At 37.0% G+C, this 15183-nt stretch overlaps 1 protein-coding gene across 4 annotated transcripts in view; it reads left to right on the top strand.

Annotated features, from left to right (window-relative positions):
- The first annotated feature begins 269 nt into the window (after window positions 1–269).
- Window positions 270–15183, top strand: part of LOC140155117 (methylthioribulose-1-phosphate dehydratase-like) — a 79508-nt gene continuing 64594 nt past the window's right edge. For 2 of the 4 annotated variants that reach the window (XM_072177822.1, XM_072177825.1), the window contains exon 1: window positions 14308–14500. The gene's annotated coding sequence lies outside the window, so the exon portion shown is untranslated. Of the gene's footprint in view, window positions 427–14307; window positions 14515–15183 lie in introns of those variants that run through there. The other 2 variants (XM_072177823.1, XM_072177824.1) reach the window with 2 other exon arrangements.

Here is a 15183-nt window from a genome sequence, read left to right on the forward strand (position 1 = left end):
GTTTCTCCGAGGCTTTAATTTGCTTTTCTCTCTTGTTAAGGAAGTTTGTGGTCTGTTTGCAAGTCTGAATTGTTATGGAGCAGTTGGTCTCGACAGGCATGGTGGTTTTGCTGTGCGCCACCACGTTATGTGATTGGTTCAACACGTCCATGACGTCATGGATAATTGATTAATTATTAATTTATGATGTCCTCATTATCGGTATAGGCCGTGTGTACAGAGTGTATCATCTCATTGTATTATGATCTCTGCCGGCATTTAGAAGTACAATCTGATCTGACTGCAAACTGAGGAATACGACCCCGGGAATACGACATTTGCACCTATCCAGTATCCAATCTACTTGACATTCTGTTGTTTGCCATTGCCGACCATCCGACATAAATATTTAAAGGAGAGTCACCAGATATCAGCGTTAATTACACGGTAAGCTTAAAACATCATTGAAAACGTCACAATGCAGTCACAATATCACTAAAACGAATGGTAACGTATAGGTATGCTGGAGAGATCTGTATCAAGTATCAACAATAACAAAATATGTGCCCGTAGATTTGTCTATGGCATATCGCTTTCTTGAAAAATTCCCCAAAATATCAAATTTGGGGAAAACGCCCCAAAATTTAAAACAAACACAAAATTAATACAAACGTGCCCTGGCCATTACCTGGCGCTGTGATTTGGGGTAGTACCCTCTCCATGTACCAGCACTTTTAGTTTGCCCCTATCAAAACCCTTAAACGTGTTAAAATGTGTTTTGGTTTTCGTTATAATATTAATAACATTTAAATAGCGGGCATTTTATAAAAAAAAACATTCAAGAAAACAACAACAACGTGATACTAATGTTGTCAAAATGTTATTGTAAAAATATTATGTGGCAAACTTCTAGTTAGAAGCATCATTCCAGAGCCAGCAAGAACTCCAAGCTATGCAGAAGCAGCCAGAAGATGTGGCAAGCCAAGGGGCCCAAAAGCGTGGAACTGCTACGAGTAGCTTCTTTCTCGTTACAAGCAGCTGTTTGACCAATCAAAATAGTCAAATTTAATCACGTGGTTGGGTCGTTAGCTGCGCGTAGTATAGTGCTAGGTATCAATGCCTAATGCCAGAGGATACAAAGCGCAGAAACACAGAAAACAAAACAAAACAAACAAAAGCAACATCATGAGAAAAGGTATGTTTTCAGAAGGGATTTGAACCCGGTGACAGTTTGGGCACTGCGGATATTTAGGGGGATTGAGTTCCATTTGTAAGGAGCAACCACTGAAAAGGCCCTGTCCCCGGCACCCTTGTTCGTCCTTGGTACACGAAGATTGAGACCGTGGTCCGAACGTGTGGTGACTGAGCCCTCATGAGGATGTTTAACAGTTAGGCACTCATCGATATACCGGGGACACAGCCCATTCAGTGACTTGTATATATAAAGCAGAGTTTTGAAAGTAATGCGTTCCTTTATACGAAGCCAATGGAGTTCTTTCAACAGGGGACTGATGGAAGTGCGTCTCGGCGACAAGAAGACTAAGCGGGCACATTTATTCTGGAGCCGTTGTAATCGATCAATATCCTTTTGCGCAATATTGTTGAACAAAACATTACAGTAGTCCAGGCGGGATAAAATCATGGCTCTGACAATATTGGCACAGGTGTCTTGATCGATATACTTCCGGATTCTGTACAGATTGCGTATTTGCCAGTTTATGGTTTGGCTCAGGTTAGTTACATGTTTGTCCATATTCAATTGGTTATCAAAAATAAAACCCAAGTTTCGCACATTGGATGATTGTGGAATGATATCATCACCAATATTGAAGGTGACATCCTGCAACCGGGATTTATGATGAGAAGATGACATAACAAAAAAACTCTGTTTTATCGGGATTTAACTTAAGTTTGTTTGTTATCCCTTACACATTGAGAAATCTTGAAAATAGCACATGAAATATTACCAGGAATTGTAGGATCAACGGGTAAATATATTTGTATATCGTCAGCATATACATGGTACATCAGATGGTGATGGCGAATGATGCGACCAACATTGTGAGTGTATAGAACAAACCCAAGTGGTCCAATAACCGACCCTTGAGGTAGGCCATGCTGAAGCAAGATGTCATTTGAATATGCACCGCTTACAGCAACACGGCATGATCTATTCTCGAGATAGGATGAGAGCCACTGTTGTGCAACACCAGTGATACCAAACTCATCAGCGCCCCTCTGCAGCAGAATTTTACGATCGACAGTGTCGAACGCTGCAGAGAGGTCGAGCATAATGAGGAGAACAGCCTGTTGACTGTCCAGGGCATGGGAAAAATCATTGTGAACACGGGCAAGAGCCGTCTCAGTGCTGTGATGGGTCCTGTATGCCGATTGCATTGGCTCAGCAAGATCATGTTCATCAATATGATTTTTCAGTTGGGAAACAGCACATTTTTCAATGATCTTAGATGTTAACTGGAGATTGGCAACGGGGCGGTAATTCTTAAGTTCATTTTTATTGAGCGATGGCTTTTTCAATACAGGAGTAATGACCGCTCTGTGCAGATCTTCTGGGAAGGTTCCTGTGGACAAAGACATATTCACAATGTTTGTGAGTGTAGGGAGCAAGATATTTACATGTTGTTTTATGAGCCATGTGGGGAGAACATCCAGAACACACTGTTTGTTTGGACACTTTGTTATAACCTGTAACAACTCGTCATCTGACACATGGGTAAAATGATTGAATGCAATGTTAGCACTTACACTACCAGATGAGATATTAAAACATTCACATCATCATTAACCACAGATTTGTCAACCTCGTCCCTGATCTTGTTGACCTTGCCAATAAAATATTTACCAAAAGCATTTGCAAGATCAACAGGATTCTCTGTATCAGGGATAGGATTTGCGTCCTTGTTGAGGAGCTCGTTAACAACATTGTACATGTCCTTAACACTACAAGACGTCTCAAATTTGTTCTTATAATACTCAGTTTTTGATTCAGCTACAAGGTCCTTGACAGTCTGTTTTGAGGTGAGGAATTCTTCACGATGAATAGATGACCGAGACTTCCTCCATTTCCGCTCACAGCGCCTGCGTTCTCTAATGGCTTCATTAACTTTATCACCAAACCAACCCGGTTGGTGTGACATACTTGACCTCCTTGTTATTGACGGAGCATGGCTGTCAAGAACTTCTAGGCAAGAGCGGTTATATTCATTGAACAAATCGTCAACATTGGAATAACACTTCTGCGAGATAGCCAGCATTTTCATAGAAAGATCTTCTGAGAAGCGTTGATGATCAATGCTTCTATATCTGCGAAAGGTCCGAACAGTTTTAGATGGGCGCTGTTTGGATAAGTTAATGGAGCAGTTAACCATAAAGTGATCTATGGTGAAAGTGACACAATCAACACAGATATCATGAATTAAGTTGTCAGAAACTCTGGTTACAACAACGTCAAGGATATGGCCACTCCTATGTGTTGGCTCGGTCACATGTTGACTCATGCCAACTGATGACAGGCAAGTAGACACACGTTTAACATCACTCTTGGTAGGCAAATCAAAGTGCACATTCCAATCTCCAACAAGTAGGACTTTGCCAGGCAGTAAGTTCACACAGTCAATGAAATCCTCTATTTCAAGAAGGAAAGATGACAATTTGAACTTATTGACAGCAGATGGCGATGGTCTATATACAATGATGATGTAAAATGAGCGAGACATGTTGGACACAACAGTATATTCAAATGTTGTGAATGTAGGTATGTCAATGTTCGTAAGATGACAGAGTCCAATTTGTTGTTTAAAGAGGATCCCAATTCCGCCATGAGTGTCACCAGATGCATAAACACGAGGAGTATTTATAAAAGTGTAACCAGGAGGTGACATTTCCCTGATAATGACAGGGTCATCTGGTTTCATCCAAGTCTCTGTAAGACACAGTATATCTATATCATGGGTGATTACATACTCACAAATGTCATTTGATTTATTACCCACGGACTGGGCATTCCATAGGCTCAAGTTTAGATTTTCATTTCTACTGGGTGCTGATTTTGTGCTGTTGAGTACAGGTGGATTATCACTTGCAACAGTTGGTAGCTTGTTGGGCGTGAAGTGATTAGATCTACCACCACTGCAACCACGCTGAGTCCGCTGAACACCACAAATGTTGAGCTCCTTCAAACTTTCAAAGTTTCATAAGTTGAAAGGGGTAATTGACACTTTTCTGGCATCAATCCCAATAAATCCAATCTGGAGTAGGAAATCAATGGAGGCATGATGATCAAGTCCCCTTGAACCAAAATGGTGATATAAACAATCCACAATGCTAAGCATGCCATGTGCAACCAAGTGTCTATGAACTAATGAAGTAGAAAACTATGGATTCCAGTGCAATGTGAATGATGTATGTTATCACAAACCACAGAAAATATGAATTTCATCAAAATTCATCAAAATTCATACAAAATAGACCAAATAAAGTAGATCAGTTTGATCACGACAGTTTAATCTTTCCAATGGTGTATGGTAGAAGACAAAAAGCACAGTAGAAACAGCCCAAAATATAAAAAGTTGGGAGAGCAAAAGAGTAGTGCAGCCAGACTGGCGCATCAACAAATCAACGTCAACAAATCAACATGTTGCTAATGCCTGGCTAAAATGACACAAAGCATATTTATTTAGTATTTCCAAGTTTACACCGTGTTCTGTATTAGCCGTGCAGGGGATATGAAGGTCAAACAACAACTACTACTGATGTAAAGCGCTGTGTAAAGATATTGCAGGGAAAGCGATATCACCGGGGATATCACATGCCACTGTGTAAATATGGAGAGAGTAATGGGTCATCATTTTCTTCGGGGGGGTTCCTAAATTTACAAAAAGTCGGCGTCAATAAAATTGCGGCCCTAACTGACCCCGGCTTCCACCACCGATACACCTTACCCCCTAGACAGGCTAAAATTGTATTGAAATCAGTCTTTTTGAATACAATAAACACATCTTATGACTCCCTACATTTTGTTATTATCAATTTATGACCCCTCCCCTTATTTTGCTTGCCAAAAAATATGACCCCTATATTTGAGACCCCTTCCGAAGAAAATGATAGCCCCTAAATATAGAACAATCATCATTCTGTTCAGATATTACTTTAATAGCACCTATACCATTTTTTGCTGATATACTACAGATATTTTCATTTCCAAAAATGAACAACGTAATATTTGTGAGAGAGGATGTTTACATCAGCTCCACGTGTTTAAAACCGCGAATCTGATTGGTTAATAAGCTGCACGTAACGAGAAAGAAGCTGCGCGTAGCTAGTCCCACGTTCTGAGCCGCTTAGCTTGCCATAAACGTCCATAGTCGTCCGCCTAGCAGCAGGTCGCAAGGCTCCAAGGAGCAAGCACCTATCATGATGCAGTCATGTCTACAGTAGAATTCATCTCGACCTTTGCAGGACTTAAACCCCATTAAAAGCTATTAAACCAAGATAACACTCATTGAAGCAGCTCAACTGATTAAATCAGATCTTCTCTGGTTGTGCACAAGTGTCTGTTTTCAATGTGCGACATCGCAATAAAGCTGGTATGATAGCTTCAGTTGGGTAACCGATTATAAAGGAAACGAAAGGAAACAATGGTATGTGTATCTTTGTTCACGAAATGAGACAAAGACCTGCTTTTTGTTAACCAGCATTCTTCAAAATGAGCAACATAATGATTGTTGACTTAACACGGTTTGGAAATAATTTCTTCATATTTTTGGTGTTATCTGTCGTTTACATATCCTTCCTAAAACACAAAAGTGCGACCCTCTCCAAACATCTAAATTAGCTAAAAATTTAGGACATGTTACAAAACTATATTTTCTAGAACCTATTTAGAATAGTTTAAATGTAGCTTTTACCGTTTTTTTGTGACATCCTTCAGAAGTGAGCGGTCCGATACCAATATTTTCGGTCAAATCTCCATTCAATTAACACGGGGAGTTGGCTAGCTATGCCTTGCCCTCACTCATATTTTACAAAAGTGCGACCATTTCTGAACATCTAACCTAGCTGTAATTTTAGGTCATGTTAGAGAAATATATTTGCTAGAAGTTTTGGAGAATAAATAAAATATTGGCTGGTTATTTTTCACACAGTGATGTTAACTAGGCAAGTGTCCATTCTTCCAACATACATCATTTGTAAAGGTCACGCGTCAATGGTGAGAGCACTGTGTATTGTGTATAGGAAAACGGACAGTAACTGCAGTATGTTCCTTCAAAAGAGATGCAAGGGTTGACAAACCAGGCAACTTCCAGCCCGTTGGGGCCTATACTCAGGATCCAGAATTAATTCCCTTCGGTCATAACGGTCAAGTAGTACGAAACGACTGATGCCCCCGCTCCACTACCTCTGTTTATTGAAACTTACGTTTTGAAAGTCACTCATAGGCCCTACTTTAGTTTTTGTTCCGCAGGAACTGTTGGTTCACTTACACCCTACCCTCCTGAACAGTACCTTAAAATATTTCTAGCATTTGAAAAGTTAGGAATCATAACAACCTAGATCAGTGAAGAGACCATCTAAAATATTACTCAGTTTCTTGCACAGAGATGTATATGTTATTAGCTATTTGAAAAGGTGTACTGTGTGTGCAGTGTAAGTTGTGAAGAGTTGCTGACCTTGCATCCAAGAAATGAAACTATTGAGTCAGTGATTGGCTCAGTTTTCTAACTAGTTTAAAACTGCTGGTTTCTTTGAAACGTTGTTGAAGAAATGTATTAATGAATTGAAAAATACTACATAAGTACACAATGAATCATTTCTGCTTGTGTGAAACGATTAACATGGGTATAATTTGGCTGATTTTATCGAACTACTTCAGGTGTTGAAACATAATTCTGCAGGAGTAAACCGTCTTTGCCGGCGATGCACTGGGCGTAATAATTGTAACTAACTAGTATAACAAACAAGTGTGTTAAATCTATATGTCAGCTAGTGAACCTAGCCCAATTCATTGAACTTGATGACCTTACAGGCAAAACTCACTCAACGCCTTAGTGTGTCAAGTTATTTTGAAGTGAAGACAGCAATACATTGAAAATACTCCAGTTAAAAAAGTTGTTTATTAATGTTGATGTATTATTTACAAAATGCAATACTAACTGAAGATCTAATAATATGTTGTACAAAATAATGATATCATATTAGTAACATAACTTGCATAAGGATAATGTGATAGTTACAATTAAAATGTGAAAAATACAATTTTGCACATGATTAGATGAATGCCTTTCTATCACTATGGCTATAGATATTGCACTCATAGAGCATTTGTTGGGAAATTGTTGGGCTATTGTTGACATAGATAGCATACATTAAATACATTTGCAAACCTGAAAGGTGAGAATCTGTTCACCTGTCTTTTGTCAATTTAATAGGAGAGCAAGTTGAAAACTGGGCTCAATTGGGAGTGCAAACTGCGTGTTATACCATGTGTGCATAGTTTAACATGAGTAAATGTAAAAGGAAACCAACCATTTTAAAACTACTTAGAAAACAGAGCCAAGCACTGGTTCCAATAGTTTCATTTCTCGGAATAATAATCAGTGACTCTCCACAACTAATGCTGCACACACACAGCAGCAAATGAAACAAAATATTTCATGTGATTTTAAAAATACTCATCATCATCATACAAACTTTCTCATATTATTGCGATCTATATATTATATATAGCCTTTCAGCAAGGCTCTGCCTGGACCACCGTAGTGGGAGCGCCACCTATAATATTCCGCGGCTTCGCCGCTCTGTCGCGCCTTCGGCGCTCAGCTCGTGGCTTCGCCGCTCGCCCCCTAGGATCGCGAGGTCTTTGACAAAGACTAACCTGTATATATAATAGATATAGTTAGTTAGCGCCCTCCACTGATGCTTTGCATCAAAGTGTTCTTGTATAGTACTGGATGGACTGGAGTAATGTATATTATATTACAAAATGATTGAAATTCACTGCCATGAGTCAAGAAAGAGAAGACTTATTTATTTTCAATACCAGTAGGCCATTAGCGGAACGTTGTCCTTTTTAAGGACTCTTCTTGTTTGACCTAATTCAGGCGGGAAACTAAATTAGTTATATACAGGGTGTCCCAAAAAAAGAGGCCCCTCATTGCACCCTCTTTTTCTCCTATTTTAGAAAAGTTGATCAAGTATATGTTGGTATGTAAAGAAGCCTTTACTCGTTCGCTTTAATAAACCGAAACAATGATTTCAATCGGCTCATAACTTTTGAAGATATGCCCTTTTAAAGAAATGTATCCGTTTTTCACTCTGTCCACGGAGGAGGTTTGGCTACTTCAAAGATCGAAAAGTGCATAAACCATGCATGAATATGAAACATTCCTCGATAATAACTTTATAAAATAACAACTTTATTTTAGGGAATGGGCTTTACCGGTGGGCTTATGGGTTATGGATTTTGTTAAGTGTCATTAATTTGGGTGAAATTGATGTGGGATGGGACTTCTTTTGCTATACTTGCAATTACTTATGTTTTTCTCGGTTATTTTATGCCTTTTTGTTTTATTATGTTTCTTACTTTCTTACTTTATTGTTTCTTTCTTTCTTTTATTGACAACATAAGTCATTTATCTTTTTGGAATAAAAAGTAGCCCTGAAAAGGGCTGTTTAGTTTGTCTTTGGTTCTTTTGAAGTGAGTTTACTGTGCTGCTCTGCCCTCTACCTGGTTCCCTCCTTGACGAATACAGGTTTCAGCCCTAGTCCTCATTGCATCAATTGCGTTGTGTACCAACCTTGTGCGCTGGATACTTGCGAATATAGCAGTAATACGTTTGCAACGATCTTGGATTTTGACACAAATGAAGAAATCAAGTGGTGTGAGGTCTGATGATCTTGCAGGCCACTCCACAGCAAGACCCATCCCAACCACTCTGTTTGCTATCCGTGGACAGAGTGAAAAACGGGTACTTGTCTTTAAAAGGGCATATCTTCAAAAGTTGTGAGCCGATTGAAATAATTGTTTTGGTTTATTAAAGCTAACAATTGAAGGTTTCTTTACATATCAAAAAATATTTTATCAACTTTTCAGAAATAGGCGAAAAAGAGGGGGCAATGAGGGGCCTCTTTTTTGGGGGACACCCTGTAGTTCATAATTATAGCCTAGCTATCAATGAAGCAAAGCTAGCAGAATTTGAAGCTATGATTACGGACCATTCAAAAATTCTGGCGGAGTACGGTGTAGAGGGATGAATTAACTATGACGTTCCGAAACAGACTCCGAAAGGTTAATATGACTCCGGAATATTTAGAAGTATATTCCATTACATTAATAATAATAAAAAAAAGAATACGTGAAATAAGTAAAACTCACTTAATTTCATCATGAAACTATTAAGTACCGAATTTTTTTAAATAGTTATTAGAATTTGAAATTTTAATTTTAATTTTACATCTGTTTTCGACACGTTTCTTTTTAAATGTTGCATTTACAGCTTTTATATTGAAAGCCTTTTTACACTTTTTTGACAAAAAAGTCCAAATTTTGGGAAGAAAATCCACTTTTCACAAAATTGCCCTGCCCCCTGGAAAAAACGTCTACCTTTTCAAAATCAGCATCCCCCAAATGAAATCCTGCGTACGGGCCTGGATCAAAGGGTGGTTGGAATGCATAATTGTTAGTATCTATTAATAAGGTTTTACAAGTTGGTAATAACTATGAAATTTCCAAGTTGGAAATTAAATATTTTAATCTCTTTTAAGATATACCATAGTTTGGGTTCTTGACTTTTTAGAAAATATATTTTATCGCCTTATTAAATATAAATATAAATAAATAAATAAATATTAAAACACTTTAAACAGGCTCCGAAGCCCTAAATGATAAACACAACAAATATTTTGCTTTTTTTTTGCATGTTTATGAACTGAACATCTTAGTATTATAAGTTACGTACTATAAGTATATAGACATTTAATTTATAAACAATGTGTTTAATCTTAAACAATGTGTTTAATCTTAAACAATGTGTTTAATCTTAAACAATGTGTTTAATCTTAAACAATGTGTTTAATCTTAAACAATGTGTTTAAACTTAAACAATGTGTTTAATCTTAAACAATGTGTTTAATCTTAAACAATGTGTTTAATCTTAAACAATGTGTTTAATCTTAAACAATGTGTTTAATCTTAAACAATGTGTTTAATCTTAAACAATGTGTTTAATCTTAAACAATGTGTTTAATCTTAAACAATGTGTCTAATCTTAAACAATGTGTCTAATCTTAAACAATGTGTCTAATCTTAAACAATGTGTTTAATCTTAAACAATGTATATTAGGGTGGGGCGAAAAACACTTTTTTTCTCGGATTGACTTGGAACTCTCGGAGAATTTTACTAGGGTACATACTACTATTGTGCTAAAATATCAGTAAGATCGGAGCATGTTTCGCCCAGGCAGTAGATTTTCACAAAATCCCTACTTATTTGCTATTTCTTACTGTATAACTCTATAATAGAGAAATCAGTAGAAACAACCTGGGAAAATTAGGCATTGAGATGACATCATAGCCAATATTAAACAATTTGGGTAGTTTGTTTTGACCCTCCAGAACATCAGCAAATAGCAAGCAGTCTCCAATTGGTTACCATTATTTTTTGCTAAAGACATGTATTTAGTTAAGGGGTAGCATTATGGAGCATTTCCCCAGTTCTACTGAGTCAAATTTCACAATCTTGGTCTTGCTGTGTAGATATGAACTGCAAAAGTACAAACAAATACATGAGATATGATTTTAGAGCAGCTCTGACTTAACCAGGGGTTAAAGGGTCATGTGACGCCTGATTTGTAGTAATTTTCAAGGCTGTGTGACCATTTGACCTCTGGTCAAAACATGGATAGCCAAAAATATATCATTTATTTTTGGCAATGCTGCAGTTCATATCTATGCAGCAATACCACATTTGGGAAATTTGACTGAGTAGAACTGGGGAAATGCTCATAATGCTACCCCTACCCCTTAATATAGCAACTCAAATATCATTAATATTTAACTTACATACGTGTCTTTAGCAAAAATAATGGTAACCAATTGGAGACTGCTTGCTATTTGGTGATGTTCTAGAGGGTCACAGTCCAAACAAACTACCCGAACTGTTCATTTAATATTGGTTAGGATGGCATCTGAATGCCTACTTTTCCCAGATTGTTTCTACTGATTTCTCTATGTATACAGTAAGAAATAGCAAAAAAGTAGGGATTTTGTGAAAATCTACTGCCTGGGTGAAACATGCTTCGATCTTACTGATATTTCAGCACAATACTAGTATGTACCCAGTAAAATTCTCAGAGAGTTCCAAGTCGATCCGAGAAAAAAAGGTGTTTTTCGCCCCACCCTAATGTATACGCATATTTTATACCACTGTCTGACATTTTAAGACAATGTAGGCACCACGTTGCAGAGTTAGTATGCGTTTTTGTGTTATGATTACAAGTTTTAAACATAAAACCAGCTGTGTACTTTAATTGAGCTGCAGCTAGGTAAAAATTTTTTAATGAAATGATGGCTTGACTTTTTCAAAGATAACCCACCCTTAAATTAATATAAGTAAACCAGCTGTGTATTTTCATCGAGCTAGATATATAACGTAAATTAAATGGATTGACGTTTTAAATGAAAAACTACCCCTCTAAATAAATCTATTTTAGAAAGATTGTGATCATGTGAAATTGTAGGCACACAATGTGCTTTTTTCCCCTCGTTTATCATGTTTATACATTCAAATGTTTTAAAACATAATACATAAAGAGCCAGGTGCGTACTTTTATCGAGCTGTATGGCATGCAAATTAAATGGATTTATATTTTTAATAAAACCTACCCGTCTAAATAACTCCAAACAATTTCTTTTCTCATTAACATTAATTTTTATGAAATATTTTCCAAGACATTTTATAGTATTTTATAAAACAATACCGTTAATTTGACATACCGGTATTCGAGAACCAGGTGTGTACCTTCACTGAGCTATAGCTAGCTATAGGTTTGCGCTCAAAAATGACATTAAAAACAGAGTCATATGCACTTTCAAAATCTATGTAGCCATTGTAGTTATGGCAGAAAAAATGAGAATAGTTGTCTAACGAGCCATTTGGTCGACATGTACGTTTATTAGTTACATCGCGTGACCAATCGTGTAAAATATTCTTAGAAACAACAAGTTGTCCTTAACGATGATATTACACCAATATCTGAAAAAAAAATCAAGAAGTATAATTTTGCTTTCTAGATAATAATTATGTTATTAAGTTGTTGAAGCTCAAGAATTAAAATATAACTTGATGGTGTACCCAAGGGTAAATTCTTGCACCCCTATTATTTATATTATATATTAATGATAATAAATACATCACGGATATTCCAATTTATTCTCTCCAAAACAGTTTCCAGAGAAAGGCTTAGTCATATTAATAAATACTAGACTGGAAATATGAGCTTATTTAACAGTATGCGTCGACTACACTTATAAATGCGTTTTTATAAATATACACGTGGCCATGGGCACGACCAAGACCATCAGCAAGCCCGACCAAATCCTCATGCATTAACCACTACAATGTATACAGAAAAGGATAGGAACTCTGCAGATAAATATCATCAAGAGTATTAAAGGAGGATTTCGTGATCCTAGCATCCTCATTTTATGACATTTTCCAATAGATATCCACGAAAAAAGCTTATACCCAAAATTGCAGCTGATTCCGATTTTGCGTTTGCGAGTTACACATGATTATGTGTATTACACTGCTCCATACCAGAACGAAATTAAAATTTGACGATATTTTTACAAAACGAATATGATCTGCAAGAAATTTTGGTATAATTATAAACATTAGCCTATGTAGTCAGAGGTTTCCAGTATAAAAATCTCAACTTTTTTGGAGAAAAGGGGGGAGATGAAGCTGTGGATCACGAAATGCCCTTTCAATTGAATAGCAAAATTATTACGCATGGGGGGATTCCAATGATTCAGAATTTGTAATGTATTATCAAAAACAACAGTTTGAAAGTATTCAACGACGGAAAAATATAATGACGGACACGTATACAATATAATTACAAAGTTGAACAAAATAGACAATTTTGCTGCACAAAGTAAGACCACCCCCTATGTAAGGCGTTTAAACCAATGGCAAGTCTTGATTGTGTCCGTTTGTCTGCAATGCGCGTGCGCCACGCCGCTCAGCGGCAAGCGGCAGGGTAGTATGAAACCAGCTTTATAGCTTCAAGCGGCAAGTTCGTGTAACTACAGGATCATGGGCATTAAACATGCTCCAAATTAAATAACGTACCAAATTATTTGCATAGGCCTAAGGATCATAAATAGTTACCATGCATGTTGTAGGCTACAGGTGTGAAAAAAGTTGCTCCGATTTTCGTAAAAATGGAGGCAAACTATTCTTCAAGTTCAAGGGATTCGGAAAAAGAAGAATTTTTACTATCTGCGATGTGAAGTTCAGAAGGTAGCTGATAAATAAATACAAATGGCATTAAATCCGATTGCATCCTACATACTAAGTAGAAATAGGAGGCTAATAGGTAGTCAAAAATGACCCTAATGTTGTCATTTTGACCCCATTTTCAGGGTCAACGAAGCAGGTCTGCCCAGAAGTGACCACGGTGATCAAGTGAATAATTTGAACCAAATTGTAGTTAAAAATGACTACGGTACATTTAGGGTCAAAAAATGATTTAACCCCTAATAGAGGCAGTTGAAAAATAACCCTATTAGTATCAGGGGTCATGATTAGAAAATTATCCCTAACATTGTTGAAATGACTACATTCAGCTTCAGGGGTCCCAGTTAGAAATGACCCCGCCGGAACGTGGGTCGAAAAATGACTATATTTGGGGTTATTTAAATATGACCCTTTTAGGGGTCCATTTAATATGATGTCAACAACTGAAAATGACCCCGATAGTGGTTTTGATTTAACCACGAATAGCCACGAAAAATTGACCCCGTAAAAGGGTTGATATTTTGAATGACGTTAAACACAGAACAACTATTTACTAACAGACAATAAACGATTCATTCACAAAAGTTTATTTTGCTTAAATTGGTAATTAAAATTTATTAATTAAAAAAATTAATGTATTAATTAAAATTAATTTATTAAAATTGCTATCTACCGAAGATAGCTGTTTTTTTTTTTAAATATCGATTGGAGACAGGCTGCAAGAAAGAAAATGATTGGTTAACGCATGCGCAATTTTGATATCGCTGTACGACATGCTGTGGAAATAAATAACAACTTCTGCAACAGCCGGACTGTCCACGTTGTTGCTGATGAAATCGTATGAATTCACTCTGGTGAATTAGATTGTTATTTAGATTTGTGATTTAGATTCGAATCACTTTCCCGTGACTGTCACAGCAGCTTAACAGAAGTTTTATTTCCCTGTTGCGGCACATACTCATACTGTCATAAATAAGGAAGTAAGTCGTGTGAAGTAAGCTTAAAAATGATTTTAAAAACCATGTTAAATGTAGGTATGTTACAGAACTAAAGCTTGAAAGGTTGATCGAAAAGTCTATCCTCAATCCAGGCCACTGATAACTGACGATGGATATGAGGATAAAATGTGGAGCTATCTCAAAACGTGGCAGACTCAGTGAAGCATGACACCATGTAAAGCAATGGAAATTTGGAAGTAAAAAAATTGATGCTGATTACAACGGATATAGCCCCGGGGATATAGCACCCAAGAAAGTTGGTCAAATGACACATTGGCTAATTGTTAGCATGGTTAACCTCTTAAAAATGAGCAAACTTTGTTCTGAAGATACAGATAAGTTATCAAAATAAATTTTGGTATCATTAATTAAACTTCAAAATTATCACAAAGAATTGTTTTAATACATTTGAAAATTGGCGATGATTGAATGACTGAAGCACTTATAGTTCCACACTCTACCAGAGGCAGCGGAACAATTTTGAAAGTGGGGGCCAGTCAGGTTGATGTAAAAATCCATGCGGCCATCTCGTCGCGCTTGCGCGACGCAGGAGGGTGTCTGAGGGGGGATGTGCCCCCCTCGGAAGTGAGAAACTTTTGCAAAATGAAGGCCCAATTAATGAAGGAAGATTTGGGTCTTCAATTGAAAACACACTTTGAAATTGG

The sequence above is a fragment of the Amphiura filiformis genome, chromosome 6, assembly GCF_039555335.1.
Source record: "Amphiura filiformis chromosome 6, Afil_fr2py, whole genome shotgun sequence".
NCBI classification, from domain to species: Eukaryota; Metazoa; Echinodermata; class Ophiuroidea; order Amphilepidida; family Amphiuridae; genus Amphiura; species Amphiura filiformis.